The sequence below is a fragment of the Odocoileus virginianus genome, chromosome 17, assembly GCF_023699985.2.
Source record: "Odocoileus virginianus isolate 20LAN1187 ecotype Illinois chromosome 17, Ovbor_1.2, whole genome shotgun sequence".
NCBI lineage: Eukaryota > Metazoa > Chordata > Mammalia > Artiodactyla > Cervidae > Odocoileus > Odocoileus virginianus.
Window position 1 is genome coordinate 27816790 of NC_069690.1, and position 25481 is coordinate 27842270.

Sequence of the window (25481 nt, forward strand, 5' to 3'; positions counted from 1 at the left end):
CAGACTCAGGTTCGATTCCTGGGTCGGGAAGATCCCCTGAAGGAGAAAGTGGCAACCCACTCCAATATTCTTGCCTGGAGAATCCCATAGACAGAGGAAGCTGGCAGGCTACAGTTCATGGGGTGGCAAGGAGTCAGACACGACTTAGCAACTGAACAACAAGAGTGGACTTGCCAGGTACCTCCAGCCCAGCGAGGTCCTTCTGGCTCCCCCCACCTCCTAGACCCACAATCCCTCCAAGGTGCCTCTGCTCCACCCAGCCCCTCGACAACATGACCCACAGGACCCCTCTGTCATGTTTCCTGACTTAAAAGCAAGCTGAGGAAGATCTCTATGTTCAAGATCCACATACTCCATATTTGCATTTTATCTTACATCAGTTTCCAGGCTCTCCTCCGAATTCTCCAAGAAGGTTTTAAATGTCCTTCTCCAAAAGCAAGTAAGTGCCAGTTCTGACATGAGACAAAGGTCTGGAAAACACCTCTGGGCTGGTGACTTTCCACCTGCATGCTGGCATCTGCACCTGCCCCTTCTCCTCCCTGCTCTGTGCACTGGGAGGCCAGACTGTGTGTACTGCAGCTAAGGACCCCCTTGTCCACTGGTTAACAAGGGGGGTCAGCCAGCGAGGTAGACAGGTGGGAGGTGAGGGTTCAGGAGGAGAACGAGATCCAGGCATTTCCACCTGCTCCCTCTCTGCAGGCTGCGGTTGGCTGCAGCATCTTTCCATCAGTTCACCCCTCCAGCTGCAGACCTCTCTCCAGCTTCCTGTCACCACTCCTTCCCCTTGCCTCCCAGGGCCTGTTTCACCATCCCCTAGTCCACCTACATCTCTGAGAAAAGTCTCTTCTTTAAACTCCTCACTGCCTTCACAATTAGAGGTTTCTTTGCCCTCCACACTCCGACGGATATATCTTTCAGTGGTGCAATTCAGACATGGCTGTCACTGAGGACAGGTTCCTTGGAAGAATATTCTGGTGACCACCTTCCCTTCCCCCACCCCCCAACCAATACTCCTTTCCAAAATGACAGCTGATAAGACACACAACTAAGTGAGGATGTGGGTGACCTCAATTCCCCGCTCCCCATCCAGCCCACTCTTTGTCACAAGGCCACATATATCCAGCTGCATGATCAGACAGATGGGGCCCAAGGAGGAGGAGGAAATAACTGGTGGGCCAAAAAGTTCATTCAGGTTTTTCCATCAGATGTATGGAAAAACCCTAATGGACTGTTTGGCCAACCCAGTACCCACCACTTATAAGCCTGCAGCAAAAACAGAATCCTTGCCCACGAAGGATGGGACGAGACCCGAAGCCCTAAAATGCAAGATAAGCCAAACTTGCAGTTGACCAGGGAAATTTTTTTTTAAATCCCTTTCTGTCAACTGCCTTGAGAACCTCCACGCCTGCGCCAGCACCCTCGCCTGACAATGCGAGGACCAGTCTTGACACCAGCATGGGGAACTCAAAGCCACACTTCCTCTAGCAGCTGCTGGTCAGATCTCTTTATGAATCTGCTAATGATTTTGAGTCCTTCTGCTAGGCTGACACTCATTGGAAGCAAAGTTCTATAACTGGAAATGATTAAAAGATAAGGCTTCCAGCGACATGCTTCAAATTTTCACTCCTCCACCCGGTGATTTCTTAACATATCAGCATTTCCTTGTTGGAAAGTCTCATAGCATGTGAGAGTCGACTTTTGATTAATGGCAGACACCTTGGAATCATATTGTTACAGGAATATATTCTTGGTACCCCTGCCAATTAACTGGACTCCTTCCCTCATGGGCCCCCCCCCACCCTCAAATTAAAAGTCATCCTTAGACATGTTAACGGGAGAGGGAACCCTAATGGCCTGTAAGTATCTTAAAAGGTGAGCAGCATCACTAGTCATCAGGAAGATGCAAATTAAAACCACAGTGAGATTCTAGAGTAGAAAAAAAATCAGAGCCAAGGGTCCTTCTGGTGGGTATGGGTGAGGGCCGAGAGAGGAAGGGGCCTGTGGGTGACAGTCATGTTCTGGAACTTGATAGGGTCTGGGGCTGCACAGGTGTAGGCAGTTGTCAAAACTCAACAAATGATTTTTAAAATATACGCACTTGACAGTATGCAAATTTAACCTCAAAAGAATAAAATAACTCCCAACACTGTACTGTGGTTAGTGTTACTAACCACCTCAGTATGCTGAGGTGTTTAGGGTGAGGCGTACTGATGTTCTCAGCTTACTTGAAAATGCTTTCCTCAAAAAATAGCCTTTGAAGGGTCACAAATCACAAATAAGACCTGGAACATCCTTGCCATCCCAAATATAATTCCCTTCCACCCATTGTGGAGTATGTGTGCATGCTCAGTTGCTTCGGGACTCTTTGCAACCCCATGGACTGTAGCCCGCCAGACTCCTCTGCCCATGGAATTTTCCACTCAAGAACACTGGAGTGGGTTGCCATTTCCCCCTCCAGGGGATCTTCCTGACTCAGGGATCAAACCCACATCTCCTGCATTGGCAGGTGGATTCTTTACCACTGCGCCACCTGGGAAGCCCACCCATTGTGGATGTAAAGTTTAATTCATACGTGATTTGTGTGATTAAAACTAAATAATTAAAAGCTCCTTCCCCAAACTATTTGTGGATGAGGCTGCCAGTGAGGCCTAGCAGTGAGGGTGGGGGTTACAGGAAATGCAAATATGACTAAAGCCATGCTAAGACGTCTGTGTTTGACCCAAAAGGATGCGAAAATCAGAAGAAAATTCTAATCACCCTATAACCTGCAAACTTCATCTCAAACACTGTTTGGGGTGTGCCTGGTGTACTTAATGGGCTTCCCAAGTGGCTCAGAGGCAAAGAATCTGCCTACCAATGCAGAAGATTCGGGTTTGATCCCTAGGTCAAAAAGATGCCCTAGAGAAGGAAATGGCAACCAGCTCCAGTATTCTTGCCTGGGAAATCTCATGGACAGAGGAGCCAGGCAGGCTACAGTCCACGGGGTCGCAAAGGGTCAAACATGACTGAGCAGGTGTGCACATGCACTGTACTCAATGCTGCCTAGTTGAGAGCCCCAAGTCTCAAGGACCCCGAGCTGCAGTTTCAGAGCTCAGGGAGGCTGCTCTGGTCTTCTGGTTTCCTTCCCATCTTCCCCATGGCTGAACCTTCTCCTTTGAGGTTGGTTTCCTCCTCACCCCCTTTAGGGTGTCTCTGGGCCCCACCCCTGGCCTGCTTCTCTATCCACCGAACTCCCCGAGCGACCTCATTCAGAACAGCAGCTTGAAGACCATCTATACCAGAAAGACTTCAAAGTCACAACAGCAGCCGACTTCTCCCCTGAATTCAAGCATCCTCTTTCCAAACGCCTACTCACTATTATGACTCGACTATACATAGGAATCTGAAACTTGACACGCCCAAACTCTTGATATCCTCCCAACATCCACGTCTTCCAGTCCTCACCTTCTCATTTAGTACCAGCTCCTTCCATCCCATCACTTAAGCAAAAACCCTTGACATCATCTTTAAGCTCTCTTCAAACCTTACACATCCAATCCGTCACCAGATCTCACTGGTTTTGCCTTCAATCTACAGCCAAAATCCAACTATACAACCCTGGTCAAAGCTGTCATCACCTCTCACTTGTATTGCTGCGATGATGTCTTTACTCATCGCCTTCCTTCCACTCTCTCCCCCCATTCCATCTGCATCCCCCACACCCATTCTTAAAGCAGCAGTGACCCTTGTAAACAGACAAGCAGGCCTTCCTGGTGGCTGAGTGGTAAAGAACCCACCTGCCAATGCAGGAGACATGGGTTCAATCCTTGGTCTGGGAAGATCCCAGGTGCCTCGGAGCAACTAAGCCTGTGCTCTAGGGCCTGGGAGCCACAACTAGTGAGCCTGTGCTCCGCCGTTACTGCAGCTTGCACGCCCTCGAGCCCACGCTCCACAAGAGAAGCCACGGCAATGAGAAGTCCAAACACCACAACTAGAGAGTGGTCCCACTCGCCACAACTGGAGAAAAGCTCATGTAGCAATGAAGACCCAGTCAAAAATAAATAAATAAAATGGGGGGAAAAATAAACAAATCAGGTCACATCAAATCTCTGCTTAACAGTACCCCCTTTTACTTTGAACAACTCAAAGTAAAAATTAGGACCTCCTGAGGGTCTCCAAGGTCCGCCTGCCCTGGTGCCCTCCCCCTTCAATACTCCCTACCCCACACCCAGCTCCTCACCTGGCCCAGCCACACTGACCTTGCTGCTCCGAACTCAAAGTATGCTCAGGCCACAGGGCCTTTGCACTGGCTGTTCCCCTCTGCCTTCTGGCTAGAACAGTCTTCTCCCAGAAATCCAAAGTCTTACTCCCTCTTCCAGAGCCTTTTGCTCAAATGTCCTCTCCTAATAAGACCTTCCTTGCCCATCCCATTTAAATCTTCTTAGTCACTACACAGCTTAGTTTTGTTTATGGCCTGCTGCCTTCAACTAGAATGCAGACTCTCTGCTGCCTTGTTTACTACTGTACTTCCAGCTTCAAGGATGGGACCTTGAATACTGGAGGTGTTCAGCTCTCACTCTCTGAATGAACTTGTCGTGTTAACACGCCTAAGGATTCCAATGGGAAGGAAGTGCCCTTTAATTATACCCAGTTCTTCTGTCACCTTGGGGAAGATCTCTAAGCTGAAAAATTCCACCTCCCCAACAATACATATACACAGGTTCCTGAACAACTCAAAGGCAATGGCACTTTCTGTGGCTGAGCGTGAACCCTACCAGTTCATGTGGTTTCTAAGCGCAGCAATTTGCCCAGCCACGCACACAGCTCTCCTAAATGCCAGGCATGGTTTTTCCCTCTGCAGCTTTCCCTGAGCCATGAAGAACCTAGGCTTCATGAAGCTCTGAGCTCTATTCATGGAAAACCCTAAATCTCCCTTCATCCCTTAAGTCAGAATCTTTTCCTTCTCCAATTTGGAAGAAAATCAGAGGTGTTAAAACCGAACATCTTGACCCAATTTCCTCCAGGCACGCTCTCCCCATGGGCTCTCTCACTCCAAAACACTCATCCCTCCTGCAAGACCCCATCGGAGCCAGACTTCTCAGCGACTTCATCCAACCCAGCATGCCGACAGTGACCCCGGAACCCTGTTCCAAATGACAACGTCATCGAGAGCTGGCTCCACGGCTGTCACCAGGAATGACAACAGTTCCTTAAATCAGCCCCGCTGGTAGCAAATGAGGAACACACCAAGGTAGCAAGATATCAGCTTTCCTTGAGGTGTCTCTAAAGTTTGTTGAGAAAAGAGGAATCCGTACTGACTGAGTGATAGGGGAGGCCACCTGCAACTCTAACAGAAATTCTTCTGGATTTGGAAATGCTAAGATATCAAAAAAAAAAAAAAAAAATCTCCAAAATAAATGGGGTCTAACTGCACAAGGATTTGATTTCCCATCTCCCCAAATAAGGGCTGCCACATGGTTCTTTTCCGACGTAAAACCTCCCTGCTGCTGCAAGCAGGGAGCCAACTGCCTCTCCAGCTGGCTGTGTATCCAGAGCAAGTTCCATAACCTCTCTGAGCCTTAAGTTTGTAAATTTGAGAAACAGAATTCACCTTGCCAGGCTGTTGAGAAAACACACACGAAAACTTCTGTGTAGAAACCCCCTGCAACCATTGTAGGACTAAACAAAGTTCTTATCACATACATTCAACACCACTTATGTCCAAAATCTCTGAAGGACACCATGTGCAAGCGCAGGGGATAGAAATAAAAAAGGACCATCACCCTTGCCTTCAAGAAGCTTAAACTTCAGTTGGGAAAACAACACACGCAGGACTGCAGAAGATGTAGTATTTGCAAAGTAAAACACCATGAAAAGCACAATCTCCATCTGCAGCTTTCCTCCAAGTGTCCCTTGAGTCTGCTTATTTGGATTCTAATATCTGCCTAAGTATCCATCAAACCGGCTACTTTCTGAACAGCAAAAGGCCTCAAAACTGCCTGTAAATGGAGTCTCTAAAGCCAAGGCCAAGGGAACGGCAGGGATGTCTCAGCCCATGTTCTACCACTGGGTCCAGCCATGGCTGACTTCGCCCCATCACCCAGCCAGTTCTGCTAATTGCCAGCTTCTGCCACCCACCACCCTCCCTTTCCAAGGATGCCCATATTACATCCATCATCTTGTTCATCTCCAGCACATCACTGGACAGAAGACCACCTCCTATATCCCTAGCCAGCTGAAGAAAGAGGAAATGAGAAGAAAGGAAAAGAGAATCCAAGGGCAGCCATTAGCAAAAAAAAAAAAAAAAAAAGAAGAAGAAAAAAAAAGAGGAAGCAGAGGGAAAAACAGAAAGTGAGAAAAAGCATAGGAAAAAATGAGGAACATCAGTGACTCTCATTTGACATCTGACTTCCCAGCTTGGAAAAGGCTTAAACTCACATTCTACAACATGTGCCTCATACAACATTCTGGCTGAGTAAGGAAGGCTGAGGATCCTACACCCATTTTGGAAATGAGCAAACTGAGGCTTGACAAAATCTCAGAGACGGAGCAAGAACAGAGGACCAGGACTCTGCCTTCCCGTTTTACAAAGTTTTGCCACCAGAGGTAACCTATGCATTCTGGACATAAAATTAAAGAGCATTTGGAAGCAGAACCAAAGACAGTAGTAGTGAATGGTACTAGTCATGACAGCTAAAATGTGGAAACAACCCACACGACCATCAGCTGATGATATGCAAATGTGGTGAATCCTTACGATGTAACATTATTCAGCCACGAAAAGGAATGAAGTCCTGACACATGCTGAAACATGGATGAACCACAAAGACATCATGATAAGTGAAATAAACGAGACACAAGAAGATCACACATTGTTTTACTCCACTAATATGAAATGTCTAGAATAGGCAAATCCATAGACAGAAAAGAGATAGATGAGTGGTTGACATGGACTGGCGAGTGTAGGGGGATGGGAAATGACTGCTTAATGGGTACAGGGTTTCTTTAAGGGATTATGAGAATGTTCTGGAACAGGACAGCAGTGGCTGCACAACACTGCACAAGTATTAAATGCCACTGAACTGTATACTTTAAAATGGTAAACTGTGATGTGGTATGTGAATTTAACCATACTTTTTTTAAAAGGCAGTCAGGGGTAAAAAGAAAAATGAGAAAACCAGATGCAGAGGAAGAAGATAAAGGAGTCAAAAATTCCCAGGCAAGTCATGAGTTTCTCCAAATCAGGGACCTTCTTCACACATCAAACCAACCAAGCTGTGCTGTACAGAAGCAGACCTCTCCTCTTTCGCTGAGCAGGTAAGGGTGCCTTCATCAAGGGGCTGCAGACAAGGGGCCACCAGCAGTAGCATGAAGAGGAAAACAGGCCAGTAATCAGGGATGATGGGAGCTTTGAGGCACGGGGTGGCTTTCCTGCAGAAAAGACCCCAGCTGACCCCACCAGGAAATGCCAAGCATGTACCTGTCTGCCCTTTATATTTGTGGCTCAGATGGTAAAGAACCTGCCTGCAAGGCAGGAGACCTAGGTTCAATCCCTGGGTCAGGAAGATCCCCTGGAGAAGGGAATGGCAACCCACTCCAGTATTCTTGCCTGGGAAATCCCATGGACAGAGGAGCCTGGCGGGCTACAGTCCATGAGGCACGTGCAAGAGTCAGATATGATTGAGAGACTAACACCTTCACTTCACCTTTATACTGATGGAATCGCTGATTTACTAAATATGAGTAGGTCCCCAGCTCTGGACCAGCCACTGTCACCGGTGTCAGGCATGTAAGCTAATCCCTGGCCTCACTGAGTTAACCCTTGGGAAGGTCGCAGCACTCAAACTCATTGACTGATACGACCCAACTTAATATAATCTGTGGCTCAGCCCACCGAGAGTAAAGAAGAACTAATAAACGAACTCTTCTCTGATTTGTAATACATTTTCATCACCTTTGGTGGCTGGGTAGAGATTAGAGAGACAGAGGGCACAGAGCAGGAAGCCACCTTGCAGCGTGAGCCTGAGGCAGAGAGCTGAACACAGAAAACCAGCGCGTTTAATTAAAAACTCTGGATTTAGACCCAGAGTGAGGTATTTTACTTTCAGGCCATTGGTTCAGACAAAATTCATCCAAAAGGCATTCCAGCTTCTACATGAGCCCTCCTGTGTTCTGGGTTTTAGGGACCCTACAGCAAACAAACCTGATGCACAGCTCTGTCCTCGAGGGGCTCATACTCTAGTGTAGGATCTGAAACATATCATGTGTTCACAAGGGGACACGTGTGAAGGAGGAAACCAGGGCAACTGCCACGTCCAAAGTGTTGATCCCACATGTTGTTGTTCAGTCGCTCAATTGTATCTGACTCTTTGCAACCCCATGGACTGCAGCACATCAGGCTTCCCCATCCTTCATCACTTCCTGGAGTTTGCTCAAACTCACATCCATTGAGTCAGTGATGCCATCCAACCATCTTATCCTCTGTTGTCCCTTTCTCCTCCTGCCTTCAATATTCCCCAGCATCACGGTCTTTTCCAATGAGTCAGCTCTTCACATCAGGTGGCCAAAGTATTGGAGCTTCAGTTTCAGCATCAGTCCTTCCAATGAATATTCAGGGTTTATTTCCTTTAGGATTGACTGGTTTGACTTCCTTGCAGTCCAAGAAGCTCTTAAGAGTCTTCTCCAGCACCACAGTTCAAAGGCAACAATTCTTTGGTGCTCAGCCTTGTTATGTGTCAATCCCACACAGAATTACATAAGTAAGTCTGCCACCCAAATACAGTTCTAGGGCCCTATAAGAGTCAGCTACAGTGGCCAGAACTGCAGGCCAAGGGCCTCAAACAGCAGAAATCTACTGTTCTGGAGGGTTGAAGTTCAAGATCAAGGTGTCAGCAGGGCTGGTTTCTCCTGAGGCCTGTCTCCTTGGCTTGCAGACAGCTATCTCCTTCCTGGGCCTTCCTCTTTGTGTCTGTGTCCTGACCTCCTCTTCTTCTAAAGTCACTCTACTGGCTTCACTTAACTCATCACCTTTTTAAAAAAAAAAATTTTATTGACATTTGGCAAACTCTCTCTTCAAACTCTTTAGTTCATCTGTCTAGCCAGCTTGTCATCCAACAGTCACCCAGCCAGACCTCACGGATGCCAAGCACTGTGTCAAGCTGGGCATCAGAGAGATTCAGGACAATGCAGGCGCGGGTTTCCTGCACAGGAGGAGCTCAGAGTGCAGGACGGGAGTGACTGCAACCTAGTGTGGTCAGGGCCATCACTGCAGGAAGCCCTACGGAGGCCAGGGAAGAATGATCTGCTCGCCTGGGGAGAGGTCAAAGGCCACACTCAGGCTGGGTCTGGAGGAGGATTATCATTCCCCAGACAGGCCGGAGGGGGAAGGGACCCCAAAGAGAGGTCCAGCCATGCAAAGGCAGCGGGGTGCAGAGTTGTGTGCCAGGAGAGGGCAAGTGAGGAGGTGGGGGTAGGTTTATGAAGCCCCGTGCTCATCCCCACAAGGAGCACCCTCACACAAGGATGGCAAGGAGCCAGTGGAAAGGGTTCTGTTGGACTCAGAAGGACATTGTGGACGGCAACAAAAGGCTAGGGCAGAGTAGGGACACCGGTCCTAAGCCTGGGGTTCCTGGCTCAGTGGAAATACAAGGAATACTTACTAAGAAGCAGGTTAACAGAAAACTCGTCCACTCCCAGGTGGATGTCAGTCACTTTAAAACTGTCCCCCTTGGGGTACAGCTGAGAATAACTGTTGCTCTTCCATCCCCCTCCCCTATAAACCAGGAGAAAGCCAAGTGCAGGCGCCTCTGTGACCATTGATCAAGCCAGCTGCAGGTCCTCACTGTGACTCTTTCCAACCTGCCTGCATCTCACATCGGTCCTTATTTGCAAGAGACTTGCTGCTGTAGCTGAATATATATATATAGTCTTGATGATTTTCAGTGAAACGTAATTTACCCCTTCTGCCGCTTCCTTGAGAAATCATCTCCCCAGGACTGATAAAAAAAAGCAGATCAGCCACCTAGAGTAACAGAGCACCATGACCACACCCTGGCACTCAATTCAGAAGCACAGTAGAATGGCACTCGAGTTGGTATCCTCTAAAGTGATCCTGTAATACTTTGGCCACCTGATGTGAAGAACTGACTCATTTGAAAAAACCCTGATGCTGGGAAAGATTGAAGGCAGGAGGAGAAGGGGACAACAGAGGATGAGATGGCTGGATGGCATCACCCACTGAATGGACATGAGTTTGAGTAAACTCTGGGAGTTGGCAATGGACAGGGATCCCTGGCGTGCTACATCCCATGGGGTCACAAAGAGTCAGACACGACTGAGTAACTGAACTGAACTGAAAGTGATCCTGATGGGCAGAGAAGAGGGTTGGCATTTAGTGGACCGAGAGACTGGGCTTTTCAAACTGCATCCCTCAGAGTGCTCAGGTTTCTTGGAGGAATCCCGGGAGTGACTTGAACAGGAGAGTGATCAAGCCAGAGTCCTCGAAAAGCAGCACTGTGTCAGGTGCCCAGGACCCAGCACCAGAGAACCCCAGGTCTGGGAGACTGGGAGACTTCAGGCCAGCTCCAGCTCCCCTGCCTCCATTCATGCACCAGCACAGCCATCTTCTTGGACCAGGGGCATAGCCGGGGCAAAGGGCAAAGGGCTCAGTTCAGAGCTGGCTCCACAATCTCCCTGGAATGGATGGTATTGCTTTGGCCAGGCTAGTCCCTCCCCACCTTCTGAACACACTCGAAATGGCTCCACAGAGGACCCTACACAGAGGAGGAAGAGGCCTGGCTACAATTTAATTCGGACTGTTTTCTCTTGGGGGTGGTAGAGGAGGTGGGTCTGAAATTCTCAACGTAACCAGGCTCTCCACAGCCACGCCCACCACAGGGCTCCTTGAGGGCACGCACAGATCAGGTCTCAACCCATGGCTGTCCGTATGAACCCCCACAAACCTTAGCTCCCTATCTCTCTGATCCCAAATTCCCAATTGGTGTGCATCAGTCATCTGGCCCGAGTGGCAAGCGAACAATTAAAAGATCCACACTGATACTCCTTTTTCCCCTGAAGATCAGATTACCTCCTCTTTTCAAGAGAAAAGCCAGAAGTGGGAAGACTGGGATTTCCCCAGTGGTCCAGCGGTTAAGACTCTGTGCTTCCAACTGCAGGGAGCACAGGTTCAATTCCTGGTCAGGGAACTAAGATCTTGTATGCTGCTCAGAGTGGTCAAAAATAAATAAATAAATACAGGGTAAAAAAAAAAAAAAAACCCTCCCTGCCCTCACCTCTGCAGCAGGTGTGGGGAGGGAGCTGTTGTGAGCCCAGAAAGCAGGCTTTCTCTGTGTTAATGGGGGAATGCAAAGAGGGGACAAAGATGAGCAGAAAGCCCTACAAGTGCTGCCAGAAAATCATATCATGGACTCAGGGTGGAGGGGTACAGGGCACAGGCAGAACTTCCCACTACTTTGCTTCCCTCCTACCCCCAAAGAACCTACAGCAGCCACGCTCAGAAATTCGGCAGCTGGCTGGCTGAAAGAAGAAATCGAGGGCCACGTAGCAAACACATCAACTTGAAAACATCCACGGGTCCTGTGACCCCCTCACTCTGAGCAGAACCCTACCCACAGGCCTCAGGAGGCAATCTTCTGCAAAAAAAAAAAACCTGCCCTTATAAGCGGGTTTATCTGCTACAGGCTCTAAGATAAAATTCCCCTCTACTGTTGACCTCCAGCTAAGATTATAATCTTGGTCACTCCCAGGCAGGTTTATCACATTCAGAGAGAATCCGGATGGGAGGATAGTCAGACAACTGTGACATTTCAAGAAAGGAATTTCTGGCTTAAGTTTGTGGTGGAAATGCACCATGACAAAGGGTCCATCCACAGAAGGTCAGTGATCCTCCTGTAAACACATCTTCAATTGACCTGAAATCTGACGGAGAGAGACTTATTTGGAAGAACCAAGATGGAAACTGAGTTAAGGTGACAAGAGCCAGAGACACAAGGTCTCCACCAGAAATGGTGACCAAGTGGTTTGAACTGATGCTCAGGGAAGCAGGTTTCTTTTACTAAGAAAATAATGGCCAGACCCGTGAGTGATAGACGGCCACAAGCACATCCGCCTCCCTGACACCAGGCTCTCTGCACAGCACTGACATCAAAGGAGACAATTCTAACTTTCACAACGATCCTCTGATACGGGTCTTGCTGTTGTTCATTCGCTAGCCGTGTCTGACTCCTTCGCGATCTGAACTGTAGCTTGCCAGGCTCCTCTGTCCATGGGATTTCCCAAGCAAGAACACTGGAGTAGGTTGCCATTTCCTTCTCCAGAGGGTCTTCCCAACCCAGGGACTGAACCTACCTCTCGAGCATTGGCAGACGGATTCTTTACCACTGAGCCACCAGGGAAGACTGACCTGGGTCTTAAAGACATATAGAAACTAAGGTCCAAGGACTGGAAAGCGACTGGCCCAAAGTTTGCACAGCCAGTACCCAAACTCAGGTCAGATCAGCCCTGAACACCCACACACCAGACTGTCTACAAACTGAGGACGCTCCCATTCTAAGATTCCAGAACTGCTGCAGGAAAACAGGGTTGTCTTGGAAAGTGAAACAGGCCCCAGAGTACGGGGGTTGTTAGTTTTTATGGGCTGGGTAATTTAGTATGCTAATGAATGGGAAGAATATTCTAACTATCTTAGAGAAGTGGCAGGGATTTCCAGGCACTGGGGCACTGCCCACCTTGGCCTTTTATGGTCAGCCTCAGAACTGTCATGGCGTCTGACGGCATGTTATTAAGATGCTAATATATTACAATAAGCATATAATAAGGCTTGAGGTCTCTGACCCGGAAGTCAAATCATCCACCATCTTGTACCGGAAGTGGAATCCTCCGCCATCTTGGGTCTAGTAGGTTCTGACTCGTTTACCTCACATCCTCAAAGGCTATATCACTCTTTTAAAGACTGTGCCTGCCCTCTTCCCTCCTGTTTCAGGAGGGCCTGGTATGGCTTGCTGTGCATTATATACAAGGTGACAATCGTATTTCCCAGCTTTACCTATATGGACAAGTGGCTAAAAACGTGACTAGGGAGGGAGGCAGAAGCCAAGTAGTGAGGGGACGCATAAGCAAAGGTAAGTCATATTATATCATGAAGACAAAAAAACCCAAGGAAAGTCTTAAGCAGGAGCGTTCCTTAGCCAAACTGGCTAGAAAAATCACCACTGCATTTCAACAGAGACTGGACATCACCAAGGGACCAAAGGCAGAGCCACTGCGGTTAGGGGCCAGGGCAGTCATCCAAGCAAGATGAGGCAGGCCAAGTGCAGAGCCACGTAGACCTGAGGGCCGCATCCAGGGGCTGCGGGAGACGCCAGCTTTGCGGCACTAACTCCATCTCCATTTCTGAGCCTGAGAACACCAGCTGTTCTAAGCCCCACAGCAACACCTTCAGAAGAGAATTTCTCATCCAGGCCCTTGAAACAAATCTTTCTGTGGGCCCAGGACCAGCAAAGATGAAAAGGAATGCCTAAATCCTTTAGCGAACTCCTACACGTCACCTCTCCTGACATTTTTCTCATTATAAGAGCCTCTTCGGGGAACGTCTGGGCAGCCAGAGGCCCATCAGACCCAGGTAAGAAGCAATTAAGACTAATTAACCCAGCCTGAGCAGCAACAACCATCATGCAGCAGTTCCCAATAAACCAGAACTGGCCAGCGCCTGCAGCCTCACTTGCTTTAAATAGTAGGATCTGGGTCCTGAAAAATCCGGAGAAGTGTTCTCCGGCAGTGCTTCTAAGAGTGTGGGTCCCAGACAAGCAGCATCTCCTTGTTAGACCTTTTTAAAAATGCAGATTCTCAGGTCCCACCCCAGACCCTCAGAATCCAAATCTGCATTCAGTAAGAGGCCCTGGTGACTTGTGCCTGTGGGTCAGAAGGCCCTGACCACAGGGCTGCAACCAGGGAGCCCTGTACTTGATCTCAGAGGAGCCCAGGGAAAGGGGAGTTTCCTCTCACCCGAGCAGCACCCCCATCAATGGAAGTCCAGTGAAGCGGTAGCTCTCAGTATTGGTCTTGGCATGATCCCCAGAACATGTGGGGTGTAGACTCCACTAACAGTGTGTACAAGATGCCTGGCTACCCTCACAGGAGCCCTAGGAAAACTTAACGCAGAAAACTTAGGCAGGGTGAAACTTAACGCAGATTCTGCAACTGGCCCAGGGTCTGAGAGGCAGGATTTGAACCCAGAGCTGCCAGACCTTTACCCTGTACTCTTCAGCCAGTTGGAGGAGGTTCTGTCCCTGCCCCTGAGCAAAGTGTCCACACTGGTGGTAGCCACAGGACTCATCTAGCCCACAAACCAAACCACACAATGCCTCGGAACGGGATCAAGTGCCTTGAGATGTAGGGGCATGTTTTTTCTAACACATTGGTATCTGGCAAGACCACCCTGGGCTCTCTGCTGTCAAGTTCATGCATACTGTAGGTAAGACCCTGGGCCTGCCATTCAGCCCCCAGCCACCTCTCTTCCTTATCTAGCCAGGGTGAAACATTCCCAAACCCCACCTCCAACCCATGATAGTGATCAAGAGACCACTCTGGGCAAATAGGAACACCAGCTACCACCATCCTACCTTTTTACCATCTCCAAACCTCTCAGATTAAACAGACTCAAATTGAGGTCTAATTCCAAAACCTGTGTTCTTTTCATGACCCTGTGTAGTCTTACATAACCCATGAAGAAAAAAGAAAGTAAACTAAATCCAATCTAATTCCAGAATTTAATCATGGCTTGCAAACTTAAAAACCCCTTAGGGTACTCAAATGCTTTCCTACTCAAATTGAAGCTCAGAGGCCAGCAGCACCTGGAAGCTTGTTAGACAATGCAGATTCTCAGGCCCCACCCCAGGCCTACTGAAGCCAGATCTGCATGTGAACAAAAGCCCCCTGTGATTTTCATGCACATTGATATTTTAAGTGCTGGCTTAATGTTCTACATGGTATGTTGCACAGGTGGATTCCATGTGCCCACAGCAAGCAGGAGGCCCCAAGCATCCAAAACCTTCTTATAAATATGAAAATATTAGACTGAGTGCCATATTAGCTGGTAGAGATGCTGGGGAAGGCTGAAGGCAAAAGAAGAAGAGGGCAGCCGAGGATGAGATGGTTGGATAGCATCACCGACTCAATGGAAATGAACTTGGGCAAACTCCGGGAGATAGTGAGGGACAGAGAAGCCTGGCATGCTGCAGTCCATGAGGTACAAAGAATCAGACACAACTTAGGGATTGAACAACACCATCATCAGATTAGCAGATTTCCTGTGAAGTATGTCCTTGATTATCCAGAACTCAACAGTTTCATTTTTCACTTCAAACACAACAAAAGCTTGTAGCTATTTATCAGTAAAACACTTGCTAAATGAGAAGAGTGGCCTCCAACTTCCTATTCCTATTTCTACTTTATATTATGAATCAAAAACAAATGACACTCTTCCATGAGCCATCGCTAAAATAAGGAGACTCTGTCATGATTAAATTAGGAAAAGGATTCATTTCTGTAGAATTCTTAAAATATCATCTCTGAAGAGTTTTTACAACTTAGTTTTTTGTTGACAAATCTGGGAGTTCTCTGTGCATCTGACAAGCAAATAAGAAGGGTGGAGAAATGAAGGCACTTGAGAAAGAACAATGGATGCAAAACTTCTGGAAAGGCTTTCGTTCCAGTAGAACAAGTGTGAAACTGAAGTTTTTTAGAGAAATCACCTGCCCCTAAGTCACCTAAGGGGGCTGGCACATCCCTGAGGGCTCCCAGAGAAGACCTTGGCTCCAGGCCTCGACAGTATCCGCCGAGCCTTGCGGAGAACTTGGCATACACAGTAGGTGCTCAAATATAAACATTTGTTTTTGTTGAACCAAACGTTGACAGATGTATTTACCGCAAAGAAAAAAAAAATCACAGGAAGTCTGGGATCAGGCCAAGTATCACTGGTGTGCCCAGGAGCATGGCAGATGCCAGGAGAGCTTGGTGGAGGGGGAGCTGATTTGAAAGAACAGTAAGAGCTCATCCTGGTCTCAGGAGCTATGGGCATCTGCTGGGGCTGAACTCCAAGGGAGCTTGTCAGGCATGCAGAGTCCCCAGCCTAACCCCAGACCTACTGAGTCAGAATCTGCATCCAACAACATCCAGAAACTTTGCTCTAGAGGTATCAAAATCAACCTGAGAAGCACCACTCTAGGTATGGCCATAAAATATGGAGACTGAACTGGAACAGAAACAGGTATCCCCCTGAGTGAGGACACACCCGGTGGTCACCAGAGCCATCCATATACATTCAGCTCACTCCTCTCCTGCGCATGTGGCAGGACTACACCACCACCACCACCCCCCACTTGACGTTAGGTGTGGCTGGGCTTTTTTCAATGACATCTGAGCACCAATGCCATGTGTCACTTCTGGGAAGCAGCTTTAAGAACCAGGTGCTGTTGGTCACCCAGCAAGATTCCAGACTGTGGTTGCTCCCTCATCGTGGGTCCTTCCTGGAGGGTCTCACTGCCACCAACTGACTTGCTATAGACTGGCAGTGTGAGAAGAGGCAAACCTATATTGTTTATAAGCACTGAGATTTGGGGACTGTTTGTTAATGGCAGCATTTCCTAACCCATCCTGATGGACACAGCACCTAAGCCCCCAATGCTGCCATCTTCAGAACATCTGTTTCTCCCTGTTGAGACAGCTCAAACACATCATGACTTAAGGACCCTGAAGAGCATTACTTAATCACCTTCTACACTCTTCAGACTTCACTCCATCATCTTATTTTCTCCTTTCCCCAGATTTCCCCATGTATTTATGCTTCTATCTTACTGTACCGTATGCTTTTTGGTAAGCTGCTTTACATCCTTTTTTCAACAAGGTGACAGACAGACAGTCACACATACAGACACACCAGACTTGGCTCCAAATAAAATCTGGCTGTTGCCAAAAAAATCAAATGCACCCCTCGAAAGACAAAGATTTGCTGTTACTAAGGATATCTAAAAGAAACTTGGGCCAGGCAAGTACTCCTTCAGCTGGGTCTTTGCACAAAAGGATATGTCAGAGAATAGAGTCTCTGTTTTTAAAAAGCAATTCATTCTTGGAAACACCAGCTCATTTTGCCTTGTCATCAGGTGAAATCTGAACCACGCTAACTCCATTAAAATCACTTACATCACTGACAAAAATGTTTTATTTTTCAAATTCAGCTGAACCCCTTTTGCATGGGTGGCCTGTGTGAAGCACAGGTGAACCTTGTTTTAACCAGTTCCTCCAGGTGGGCAGGTCGGGTGTGGCCAATTGAGCTATAACAGAAACAGGCTGCAACGGGTATTCTGAGGCTTATGGCTTGATTCTTCCTGAGTCCAAATTTCTATATGTGGAATTTCTGGGGCAGAGGGCATATACATTGTTACGGTTTTAAGGTATATTGCCAAATTACACTCAGAAGCATATGACAATCTTCCTACACTCTTGCCAAGACTCATTATGTTTTTATGTTGATGCTTTTCGTTAAAGCTACCTTTTCCAAAAAAAATTACAATTCTTTGATTACTTATGAGACTGAATATGCTGATGACTGTGCACATCTTTTATTATGAAGTGTCTATCCAAGTTCCCTGCCCATTTGCACACTGATGTGTTCCTGTTTCTGCTTTTGGAAAAAAAAATTAGAGAAGTACTTCCTGCATTAAGGACATTAACTTTCCTCCAATTTTTATTTGCCTTTTAGCTCATTTTTGAAGGAAGAGGTCCCTGGTGACAGAGCAGACGATTCACGGATGAGGAAACTGCCATAGAGTACATCACAATTGGCCTGCAGAGGTAAGGCCCCTCACCCTCCCCAGTCAATCCACTGGCAAATTCTGACTCAACCTGCAAGACATATTCCAAATCCATCCCCTTCTCTCTCAGAACCTCCACTCCCACCAACCTGCTTCCAGCTTTTGAACTCATCTGCTTGCTCCTGTTCCTGCCCTTTAAAATCCATCCTCCACACTACAGCCCAGGTGAGCTTTCCAAAACAAATCAGAGCATGCTAACCTGTCAATCAAACTGAAAGCTACCAACCATTGAAAAAGAAAGGATAATTAGGGAATGTGATAGAGGTGCTAAATGTTGCTATCATGTTACAATATCTACATGTATCAGATGAACAGGCTGTATACCTTAATTTTACACAAGATGACAGGTCCAATATATTCAATGAAAAGAAACCATCTGTAGCTTGAAATCGGCCATGGCGGGAATGTTTACATCCCAGAAGTTGGCAGATGCTACCAACCCTCCATCTCCCAAAGTTGATCGATAAACATTTACCAGCACATCATTGGAGGCAGAAGAAGCTTCAAAGAGTGTCACAGAATGTTATTCCAATTTGGTCCACCCAAAAACTGATGAGAAAGGCGGGGGGGGGGGGCCTCCAGATAGAGGGACCCTTCAGACAGGAGATTGTCTCTGGCAAAAAGAGTATGGATGGACAAACAGGGAACCACACAGGAAAGCATGGGTCAGCAGAGGCCCAAGGGACATGGAGGCACAGCTGGGCCCTTGGAATGACGCTGTTTGCAGTTAAGTTCCCCAGAACATAAACGCAAACCTAGGGAAAGGCAAGTAACCTCAAATACTTGACAGTACCTTTCTTTCACTGTGCAGAATAGGAACTTAAAATATAAATTCATAGAGAAAAATCAAGTTACATATACTGTAGGGGAAAGGAAAGTAACTATTCAACTTACCTGCCTCCCTTTCTGCCACATCCCAAGCTTGTTCTTGCTCTCTAACCATTCTGGAATATTCTGGTTCTCTCATATCTATCAAACATACTCCCCTCTTTAAGGTTATCTGAATTTGTAGAACAAACACTCAACGCTCCAGATCCTCATGTGGCTGGCTCACACTCAGCTCTCTGCTCAGATATCCCCTCCTTGCAGAAGCTTTCTCTGACAGTTTCTGGAACCCTTCTTCCTATATCCTGCACTCCTAACATCACAGTACCCTGCTTTATTAGCCCCATGCTACTTTAAAATCATATATATATACACACATATATATATATAGCTAGTTTACCATCTCCCCAACTAAAAGGTAAGTTTCTTTTCTATGCCTTTCATTGCTTCACCTACAGTAGCATTCACAGCCTATTGTTAGGCACTCAATTAGGGATTGTTGAATGAATGATCAACTTCTGAACAGGGATTGGCAAACCACACACAATCCATGAGCTAAGGAAGGGCCTATCCATCTTTTTTTTCCTGGCTGTGTAGGTCTTAGTTACAGCACAGGGAATCTTCATTGCAGTGCACAGACTCTAGCTGTGGCTTGAGGGATCAGTAGCTGTGGCATGAGGGCTTAGTTGCTCCTTGGCATGTGGGATGTTAGTTCCTCAACCAGGGGAACCACTTACGTGGTCTCGGGGAACCATTAGACCACCAGGGAAGTCCCTGGCCTATCCATCTTTAAATAGTTGAAAACGAAGCAAAAGAAGAAAAATACTGCATGGCACAAACTGAAATCCCAGCGTCCATAAATAAAGTTTTATCGGCACACAGCCACACCCGCTGGTTCAGGGCTCCTCTCGAGCTGATTTGTGCTCCACAGACAGGGCTGAGTGGCGGTGACAGGGACCATATGGGTGCTCTCACAGCTTCTCGCTGTCTCCGGCGCACTGCACATCACAGCGCTGCAGCTTTAACTTGAGGGTGCCGCTTGGCCCACAAAGCCGAAAATGTTTCCTGGCCCTTCTCAGAAAAAGTCTGCCAACACAAGTGAAGAAGGAGAAGGCTCTGAGGAACGTTTCTAAGGGAGATCAGACTAGGCTTGCGCTCAACCGAACAGGAGAGAAAGGGTAAGAGGGGGTAGAGTCAGGTGACACTGGAGAGATGATGGTGACATGCACATGGGTTCAGAGGGCGGGGGGATAAGGCACTTAAAGGAGGAGAGAGATTAAAAGTGTAGTACGGACACTGTGAGTCCGTGGGGACTGAGTCTGGCTACCAACTCAAGAAATGAGGGGAATGCCGTGAACCAGGAAGTTAAGCTAATAAAATCGATCTTTATCAGATGGGAGACAGAAGAAACACTAAATGTGAAGGCAGGAGGTGGGTGAGTCCTCTGAGGAATCCATGCAAACCTGGTACCACAAACGTGTAGTAGCTGAACCTCCACAGTGTCACCCATGCTTTGATGCTCCAAGGGACAAGCCAAACCGATCAGCTGGCTACCATTTCTACTTCTCTCCAGGGAATAAGCACCACCCAGGCACTTCCCTGGTGGTCCAGTGGTTAAGACTCCATGATTTCAATGCAGGGGCCATGGGTTCAATCCCTGGCTGAGGAACTAAGATCCCATATACAGTTCAGCCACAAACAGGTGGGGGCAAGGAACACTATCCAGCAGCCTTGCCATTGCAGGCAGAGCAGAATCTACTTATTCTGCAATTAAGTGCTGGGGACCCGTGCTGACATTCTGTTAGAAAGCTTGTCATGTGGCTGCTGGGAGTAATAAGAGGGCAAGCTGGGAGAACCCCAACCTCTGGATAAAAATCCTAACACCTAACTTACATCCAAGCTTTCCTGGTTTACCAAACCTTTTCTTTCACCAGCCAGGTAGGGCCCAGCATCTGTGCTCGTAGACAAGGTCAACCAGGCTGTGAGATAAAAGCTGGGCTTTTTCAGGCTGGGAAGAGTACAAGCAGGTCAGCATCTCATTCATGTTTCTAACTGGTAATGGACTGCCGGGATTCACGTGTTGGTTAACAGATGTCAGGGATTCCTGCCGACTTGTTGCTAAGGGAACTTTTGTGAAGATGCCCCGAATCCAGAGACTCCATAAGCCCTGCCCACTGCTTTGAAGTCCTGAGGGGGTGGCCACTTGACCAGACCTGCACAGAACAGTGAAGGGGGGGACGCTGCTCAGGAGCAGAGGCAGAAGGAGGGTGGGCCGTAGGTAGAGTTTCACACAGCGGGAGCCACAAATGCTGGCCACAGCCCCCAAATCAAAGGGCAGGATGACTTTGTAAAGATGGCAGAAAGCACCTTAATCTTTTCAGTCACAATTACATGCTCCGCAAACCACCAGTCCTAATTATTTCTTTTGTGGACAGAGCTTATGACTGCCTTGAAAAATACAGGCACGAGGAACAAGGTCACACCCATTTTAGGTAATCTCCATGTTACAAAAAGAAAGGCCCTGTATTAAATCCAATCTGTGTAACATATGGAGCATCTACTAGATGTCAGGCAGTTCGGATGCATGATGTCCATTAACAACAAGCACCAAATAGCCCCAACTTGAAAAAGTTAGTTTGTCTGTGGCTCAGGGGACAGACCCAGGCTCCAGGCACTGAAAAATCTGGTTTCAAATTCTGCTGCATCATTAATCACCATTACAAAGAAATCCCTGGCATCTTTAAAAACAAAAAAACACAAAACATAAAAGGATGAAGATGGAGAATTTCCTAGCAGAATGACCAAATCTGTTCATTTTACCTCCCGAAGCTCTCTCATCCATATGGCCTGGTACACCTTCCCCTCTAATGGATCATCTCCCTAGTCTTGTGAGGTAGCCAGTCTGCAAAATGGCCCTCAATGAACCTTGCTTCAGTGTCACACTTGTACCCACACCTGTATGAGCCTCCCTCCCACACTGAATCAGGGACTGGCCCTGAGACTCACTTTGCCCATGGAACCTGGCAGAAACGATGCACCAGGTCTGAACCTGAGTCTTAAGAAGGCCTGGCAATTTGCACTTTTGCTTTCTTGGAAGTCATATATTAAAACTCCAGCTGCTCTGCTGCAGAGAAAGGCCATGCAGAAAGGCACCAGAGGATGAGACACCACATGAGAAGCCACACGAAAGGCACCAGATGCGTGAGTGAATATGCCCTTCTGGAGGTTCCAGCCCAGCGGAGCCTCCAGGACCCCAGCTCTGGCCACCATCTGACTGCAAATGCATGAGAGACGCCAAGAGAGACCAGCAGAAGAACCACCCAGCTGAGCCCGTCAATCCACAGAAACATGTGCCATAGTAACAAATAGTTGTTTTGTGACACTCAGTTTTGAGGGGGCTTATTTCACAGCAATGGATAAAATATCCCTCATGATCCACAGCACAGCCTGCTTCCCCAGCCCAGCATCTCTCTCCCCCAGCGACATTCTGTAAACTTCTGCAATACAATCACCTGAACCCAAAATGGGAGAACAGGACTTGGAGAGAAGGAGGTGCAAGGGTGACCCTCTGCAGCCAACTAGTTTGGCCGGCAAAGTCTCATATTCCGTTACTATCTATGAAGTCCAGCCCTTGCAGCCAGATTGTGGATGCTGAAAACAGCACCTCGCTCAAATAAAGCTCTACTGTGTGTGCATTCCAATCTTATTACCATCCCCCCCAATCCCTAGAATTAATCCCCCAAACCTCTAGAGGTTTCTGCAGATGCCTTACAGTACCTTCCAGATCTTTAATCTCTCCATTTGAGGTAAGAGCATCACCTCAGCTCCTCTTCAACCATGTCTCTGTAAGTTCCTCGACCTCTTTGTGGTGGATCAGACCCTCAAGAAAGATGTTTCTGCTTGCTTTTATCTAAGGGCCTTGATAATTCCTAAGCAGCTATGGGTCTTATCTTTTAGGCCTCCTCCCTTTTCTGGGAAAATTGGCTCCCTCTGCTTGTCACCGTCTGGAAGGCTGCCCCATCCACTGAAGAGCAGGATCCTTGTGACCAGTCCCTGCCTACCACGGCCCCCCATCTCTGCTTGGTGGAGGTTTTCCTGGAAGCCACCCTTTGGAAGCCAAGTATGTGCAGCCCATCCCCTCATTTCCTTGGGGTCTTGACCAAAAGGATTTCCCCAGGAACCAGGACCTCTGTCAAACTGGCCTCTGCTAAGGGGCTTGCTGGCCACCAGGGTGGGTCTTTTGACTTCCCTGTCAGCTCTCAACTCCTCTCAACAGGGTATGCTTCCCCTTTTTTTTCCACATGAACAAGGAGGAAATCCTTGAGGCGTGTCTATCTTGCACAGACGGCTCTCAATCTTTGACACATTTTTGCCAAGATGGGGTTTCCTGACATCACTCTATCAGAAACAAATGATGCACTGGGGTGGGGGCTATGCTGTGCATCCCCCCATCTGACTGCTGCCTAAGGAGCCTAGTGTAGCCCCTTCTGTCTGTACTTATATTCCCAACAGCTCCCCTGGCCTTCTGAACTCCATGCCCCTCTGCAAGCTCAGTGCTAGGCACCCCTCTAGCAGAGGTTTACCACCTCTAGTACCTACGGGCTTCTTCTCTGGCCACCTGGTTTCAGCACCAACACCTGGCTGGCAGTCCTCCAGATCCATGATTCCCTATGCTGGCCAGTCCACCACCTGCTACCCCCTTGCGAGTTCTGCATTCCCTACCCCAGCCTATCTTTGGGGACTCACTGCATCCCAGGGGAACCTACCTGCATATCCTCCATCCCTACTAACCTTAGCCTCGAGGTCCAGCCTGCTCATGTATGAGGTTCCCAGATACAAAGACCCTCCCTGTCAAAGCTGCATCTGCTTTTCCTGAAAAGAGTCCTAGGACTCAGGCCCACTCCTGCCTCCACCTGTGGCAAACACAGCTGGCTCTGAGTGAAATCAAACATCAGGGTTTGCAGGAGAGATGCTCAAGTGGGTAGGAGCAGCTGCCCTCATTGTAGCCCCAGCATCTCTGCCTCCCCTTAGGGATGCTGTCTCTAGCAGGCTGACCTCAGGAGCTACACAGACCCTTCCCCACAAGGATCTAGACCCTTCACTTGGCTTCTGGTACAGTGTGACCCAGGATATTGAGTTTAAAAGAGACAGAGGCCCAAAGGGTAATATGCAGCCAGCTGAGCTGCTAACCAACTACTCCTTGGCTGACTGCCTTCACCTATTTCATTCAGTTTGCCTGCCTACAAAAATGGGGATAGCTCCTTCCCCGTCCCAGGGCTGTCAGGGGAATTGGTGACAACGCATGGACCATGCCTGGCACCTAGCAGGTGCTTAACAAATGGGAGCCCCTCTCGGGGTTACTGCTCCCTCAGATGGGTACTGGTCTGAAAGCCCTTTAGGAGATAGGAGAGTCTCAATGTATATACCACAAACTGTGACTGACACACCCACAACTGTCCCATCCTATCGTTCTGTTTGTCCCCTGGGTCTGATTCACCCTCCCTTTCCTCCCAGGAAGGAAAAGCAGAGCCACTTCACTCTTGCTAACACAGTGGACAAACCCTCCAACCTCACTCCCCACCCAACACACAGCTGGCTCAGTCCAGCCAGGACGCTCCTCACCGGACATCCAACAGCCAGATTTCCACATCAGTGTTTCCTGGAAAAGTGTGGCCACCAGAGGACTCTACCACAGAAGGCTCTCCCAGAGCTTCTGGAATAGAAACGAGGCGGCTCCCGATCTTCATAAGGAGACATTCACTTGCTTTCTTTCACACCTGAATCTCAGGAAGGGAGTTAGGAAAGCTGAGAAACACCTGCGCCTCCCCTATGCTGCCGGGCTCTCAAATTACACAACCAAGAAGGTTTCCAAATAGCCTCTGTGGACAGCCCATGAACGCTCCTTCCAGCCTCGACTTTGCTCAAAGGCTACTAAATCCACATAGGGGGGATTCTGTTCTCTGGATCGGAAAGAAACATCACTGTATCTCTAGGAGGCCAGGCTTGATTTCTGATGTTTCCAGAGGGTTTTTCTCAGGCAAACTCACCCATAACTACACACCTATCTGGCTTGCTGTCTTTTTTGAGTTGCACAGAGCATTTTCAGTCAAAATTTGCTACTTTGTTCTTTGTGAAGTAGGTCGGGGGAGGGGGGTTTAAATTATTAATCAATACAATCTCTATGATTTGGACAGTCTTTTGCCAGAATATTTCCGACGACTCACAGTTAAAGTCTTTGCAGCAATCCTGGGGTCAGGCCGAAGGGGACGTCCTGTAAAACCACCTTCCACCCCCCCAGCAAAGGACTTTAGAAACTTCGGATCCCACTCAGGCTGTGACCATGAGCTCAGCGATTAGAAGACAGCGAGGCCTCCCAACTGTCACCCAGACAATAAACAGCCAGTCGACTTGGCTCAGCAGGTCCTGTGAAACCTGGGGCCGGGCCAGAACCCCGGGACAAGCCACTTTCCAGGTTCTGAACCTTGACCTGGGGGAACTGGGCCAGGGGAGGGGGCGCTGGCTGGGGGCTGCGGCACCCCGGGATCAAGCCTGCTGACGGGGCTCGGGCTGGTAGCCAGCAAGGCTCAGCTGACCAGTAAGTGGACGGCCCGGAGGCGGCCGGGGAGCTGACCCGCCGCAGCACGACTGTCCACGGCTCGGCAGGCTCGGGGTGCTGGGGCCACTTTTCACACCCCGATCGTCCGCACGTCTTCCCTAGACCGCCGGACTCCGCAGCCCTCCGGCGGCCCCGGCCACCGCCGGAACGCGCCCGCCCGCTCCCGAGCTTAC

At 48.4% G+C, this 25481-nt stretch overlaps 1 protein-coding gene and 1 long non-coding RNA gene across 4 annotated transcripts in view; one reads left to right on the forward strand and one right to left on the reverse strand.

The window, feature by feature from the left end:
• The window catches only part of GAS7 (growth arrest specific 7), a 201060-nt gene that overhangs the window by 174700 nt on the left and 879 nt on the right, over window positions 1-25481 (reverse strand). The gene's annotated exons all lie outside the window — the stretch shown is intronic.
• LOC110134198 (uncharacterized) lies at window positions 12885-25136 on the forward strand. Of its 2 annotated transcripts, none has more exons than XR_002312970.2 (4): window positions 12885-13618; window positions 17756-17847; window positions 22650-22812; window positions 24207-25136. It is a non-coding gene; the product is annotated as an uncharacterized lncRNA (long non-coding RNA). The 2 variants fall into 2 exon arrangements; XR_011492053.1 differs by having other exon boundaries at window positions 12885-13118.